The sequence below is a fragment of the Nicotiana tomentosiformis genome, chromosome 5, assembly GCF_000390325.3.
Source record: "Nicotiana tomentosiformis chromosome 5, ASM39032v3, whole genome shotgun sequence".
NCBI classification, from domain to species: domain Eukaryota; kingdom Viridiplantae; phylum Streptophyta; class Magnoliopsida; order Solanales; family Solanaceae; genus Nicotiana; species Nicotiana tomentosiformis.
Genome location: NC_090816.1, coordinates 75,359,767 through 75,364,998, shown reverse-complemented (window position 1 = coordinate 75,364,998; position 5,232 = coordinate 75,359,767). Strand labels below are relative to the sequence as shown.

The following is a 5,232-nucleotide window of genomic DNA, read 5'->3' as shown; positions in this document are numbered from 1 at the left end:
GTGCAGATCCAGGTGTATCTGGACGCGGAAGCAATTGTTGACTATTTCGGTTGCAGATTTTCTCTGGGATAGCAAGGTAGCTGCCTGGCGATCGCAGCCCTGCTCTTCTTCCTCTTATCTTTCTTTAGTTGTATTTAACTATTTTTCAGACTATGTTAGTCTCGATATTATCAAATAAATTGTAGTAGATGCTCATGACTAGTGGGCAGTACGTTATTATTTTCACCGTGATGGCCGGACTCATTATCAACATGTAAGGGTGCCGACTGAGAGTTTGACATTTTGAGCTTTAACCTGAATATATAGAGACACTTCAAAAAACAAGTGTAAAGTAGTTTGTGTTAAGGAAATTTATATTAAATAACCACTATTATCCTTAGCCCCACGTTGGGCGCCAAACTGTTTACCCTCAAAATCGGATAACAATTAAATTTGTAAGTGGTTTTAAGGATATACGGATTAACTTGATACAAAATAATAAATTGAGTTGCAATTGAAATAAATAACGATAAAGGAAATTCAAACTACACAAATTGGACAATTTCAGTCTTGGAAGACCAGTCACCCTCGAACCGGATATACTTCGATCGGTCTCAAGATACAGATGAATAAGAGCTTAAAGAGAAAAATAATAATATATTACTTTTTAGTGCATGTTACAATGTGTTTTATGAATTATCAGACCTCCTTTATATAGTAGAGGAGTCCTACTTTAGGTATAATAAATGATAAATAAATCTCTTGATTTACTGATTAATGATCCCTTATCGATACGTGTCGTGATTGCCGCCGTAATATCCGGTCGGTCACGGATATTTCGGCCTTCTGTTGGCTATGCTAACAATATTTCTTCAAACTCGTTCGAGGCTAGGACCGATTCCGGGATCACGGTTTCGATATTCTTCGAAGGCAGGCGTTCAGCCCCTAGGTTCTAACCCGATGGGACTTGGGGTCGATCTTCAGCCCTTTGTTGCCACGTTTCGAGCCTTATATACCATGTCCCAGGCGAACTCGATTTTGGTCGTATAAAATATATATAGTCGGTTTGGTTCGGCTCGGTTTATTTTTTTGATTCCTTAAATAAAATTAAAAACCTACCCTAATTTTTTAATACGGTGATAAATATATAAAAGAACCTACGATTTTATTAAAAAAACCTAAAAATCAGTTTGGTGCGGTTCGGTTCGGTCGATTCAATCGGTTTTTAAATAACCTTTAACATCCCTATGTAAAGTGGACAAGGGAATCATATTCCAGAAGATAATCTGAGTGTAAATTGAGTTCTAGATAAAGAATAGTAAAATATTTGACAAAATATATATGCAATAATATGTAGTGTACAAAAAAATTAAAAATATATTCAAGGATAGTATTTTTAGTGTAGATTGAACAATATAAAAAGAATTCAACCTAAAGAGTGTATGTTAACTCGGATTGTTTGAATAAAAGTTTGAACTTATAAGAATAAACTTAAAGAGAAAACGATTCATAATTAGAGTTAAGAGTCTTAGATGGATAACTACAACAAGAGAAAATTTATACTAAAGGATCTCAGAAAAAAGGAGGAAAGAATATTTATTTGCATATGGATAAATAATTAGCAAGGAATTTGATTCAAGAATAGAGGAAGAGTCATCCTCGGATAATCTTAGTGCATAATGAGTAAAGTGAAAGAATTGATTTAATGAATAAAGAATTGATTTGATGAATGAATATGATATAAGAGAATGCATCAAAATATTTATGACATAAGAAAATTACCATACCAATATAATAAGGAAGTATTTGTATTACGAAAAAATGATCATTCAATAAGCAGCTAGAGATCATCTTTAGAGCCACGGTCTTGAAACACCACTTTTGGGCCAAGTTGACTATAAGGCCTAAGCCTCTCAAATGACCAACTACCTCACAAAGAATTCCTACCAAAGAGTAGCCAAGGTAATTGTCACGTAGTGAATGAATATTTGAAGAACAACTATTTCATTTATGGCAAGATATGTATAATAAAATACACAAAGCAAATTAATAAACAAAATTCTTTTTGGAGTTTGATTGGAAGAAATGGATTCGAAAGAAAGTATAAGGAAAAACCTTGACTTGTAATTTGAAGCTAAGTGATTTAACTATATTTGATTAATCCTAGTTGAATACATATAATGATAGGTAACGAATTATCTTTGAATATAAATAGTCATCAATTAAATTAAAAGGAATAATCAAGTAAAGTAGAAAAATTTATCACAAATAGGGGAGCAATGGAAAAGAATTATTTACATAAATCTTATATGTGACAATAGAATTACCAAATTTTCATTCTAAAGAGTTAGTTGAATAAAATGAAGTCTAGGGAGATTTGTCAAGGATATACGTAAAAAGAGCTATTTTCAATGAAAGAATATGTGTAGAAATAAATAAATTGCTCCTATGATTAAAACTTCACCTAAGACTATTACTTTAATACATATTGTTAGCTAAAGAAATTATTCATTCAAGTGTATTATTATAAGATATGCTAAGAGTGGAGAGAATCTCATAATAATTAAATCTACTAAGATTTATACTAAACACAAATAAATTATTCACTAGAGTTAAGGAAATTAGTTGGATTAACTAAGTGAATATGAATCAAGTTAACCAAACCAATTGCATGAATATGTCTAAGGCCCAAGTATTGAGAACATTATGATTAACTAGTAATGGATCAAGTGATTGACTAAGTACATTATTCTAACATAATTTGTGCAACTAAACATATCAAGCAAGGAAATAAGTAGCATGCAATATATAACTAATATTTCATTATACTTGTATTTTTGTGCATTTGACAATGGAAAGTGACGGAGCGGGGTTTAGACGGGGATATCAAGTCAATATGAGCATCATCTTTCAAATGCGACTTCATGTGATTGTAACTCGCAAAAAAGAAGCAAAATTGTTAGTAAGATAATATAAAGTAAAATAAATTAAATGTTATTAATTTTTAAATGGTTTTTCTTTGAAAATACTTTTATAAAAGATTGTTTCTCTTTGAAAATGATTTGAAATATGTTTGGAAATTGCTTTAGAAAATGATTTTAAAAAAAATATTTTTTGGAAATTATTTTAGAAAATGATTCGGATGGCATATGACGTATAGCAATAAGACATTAGAATGTGAATATTAACTTGGTTGCAACTCCAGTGACCAACCTTGTTGCCTTCCAAAGCATGGATATTCACATTCTTGTCTTTTATTTTTCTTTGGCTTTCGTCATCGTCTCATAAATATATTTTGTTCCGGATCCGAGGGACGGTGTAGTATCTTGTTCTTTATCAGTCAAAAATCATCACAAGGCCTAAAAAATTTACATCTTTTCGTAGGCCCCACAACCTAATTTTAGTAACCAACACAGATTCATAAACACAAAATGTGTTAACAAGTCTTCAACGAGGCAGTGACCAAAACCATCAAGGAAGCAGCGGCAAGAAACACCATCAACGCCGAAAATAATTTTCCGGCGAGTCTTTGCAGCCATCGCGTAAATCACACCCAAAAAAAAGTCCCACAGAACAGTAACAACCCAAAGAAAATGAATCAAACATCAACAAATAATTAATCAAATAAAGACATAAATCTGTAAAGGAAAACGAGCAAGAGAGATCATCGAAAAATTGAACAACACCCAGATCAGTGGCCAAGAAATGGCCTCCAAGAAGTGACAATAATGTTCTCTCAAAAGTAACAGTAGCAGTGACTGCACAAACCAGATGCGAGGTCCGGTGAGGTCATCGAAAATAGGGGAGCCGATGAGACTCAAGAAATAAGCTAAGCGCGAACGAGGCTCGTCGGATCTGGATTTTTTCGGTAAAGCTTCTCGAAAACTTGGACCATTCCAGATCTGCCGGCAAGCTTAATAAAGGAAACCATTTTTCGGCCAACAGGGGTGTGAGATCTAAAGCAGAAGAGAGAGAGAGAGAGAGAGGTGAAGAGCAATGACATGGATTAGTCGTCGTCACCGGTGGTGCGACTCCGACAAAATAGTGATAATAAAGAGGGAAAAGAGGGCGACAATAGTGGTATCAGCCTTTCCCAGTCATCGCCGATGATCAATCTCGGCGGGCGGCAGAAATGGAGCTTGGAGGAGAGGCAGTAGATCTCCCAAGTGAGAGAGAGAAGAGAACCAAAGAGAGGAGGCGACTGGTGTGTGAATGAGAGGGTGGGGAACATATGTAAAATATATTAGGGTTTTCCCCCTTTCCCAAAATCTGATTTTCCCTCTAAAATGTGTGTGTGTAAAATGTATCATATGGTGAATGTGTAGAAACATATGTGGCTATTGTTTTAAGTGAAAAATAAAGACAATATAAAAATAAATATGTGGTCCAAAATGAAACCACTAACTTTGAAACCATTGGCAAAGTACTGTATACACTTTATTTATCTATGTATGCACATGTATATCAGTATAATTTATTTGACTTATGGAAGAAGACAAGCCGATAGTATTTACCTATTGGGTAGAAGGTGTACCCATTGGACAAAAGATAGTTATGTCACATCCCATGACATGTCACATCAAGTGTCATGTCACACCAAGTCACATCACTTGTCAAGTCGCGTCAGGATGTCTTGTTACATTGAGTGTTGATGCGACATTGGATTTGACAGGATTTGATCCTTATTTTGAATAAATTCTATCAGCTTCTAGGTAATCTGTAATGACCCGACCGGTCATTTTGAGCATAATAGCCCTGATCCCCTATTTACTGTATTTTCCGTATCTGTTTCTGCTTATATGACTTACCGGGAGGTCTTGTTTTGATTTTGGAGTGTTTTAGGATACTTAGTCCCTAAAACGGAAGTTTAAGTCTTAGAATTTTGACCGTAGTCGGGATGGTGTAGAGACGACTCTGGAATGGAGTTATGTCAGTTCCGTTAGCTCCGTTGGGTGATTTTGGACTTAGGAGCGTGTCCAGACTGTGAATTTGAGGTTTGTAGTTAATTTAGGCTTGAAATGGTGAAAGTCAAATTTTTGGAAAGTTTCACCAGGGGGTTGACTTTTTGATATCGGAATCGGATTCCGATTCCGGCAGTTGGAGTAGGTCTGTAATGCAGAATATGACTTGTGTGCAAAATTTGAGGTTAATCGGACATGGTTTGGTAGGTTTCGGCGTCGTTTGCGGAATATGGAAGTTTAGAAGTTCTTAGGCTTGAATCCGAGTTTAATTTTGTGTTTTTATGTTGTTTTT

The 5,232-nt window shown here is 34.7% G+C and overlaps 1 long non-coding RNA gene across 1 annotated transcript; it reads right to left on the bottom strand.

Annotated features, from left to right (window-relative positions):
* Window positions 1–611: 611 nt before the first annotated feature.
* LOC104093068 (uncharacterized) lies at window positions 612–4,355 on the bottom strand. Its single transcript, XR_685561.3, has 2 exons — window positions 2,809–4,355; window positions 612–1,922 (listed from the first exon to the last, which is right to left on the bottom strand). It is a non-coding gene; the product is annotated as an uncharacterized lncRNA (long non-coding RNA).
* Between the last annotated feature and the right edge of the window lie 877 nt (window positions 4,356–5,232).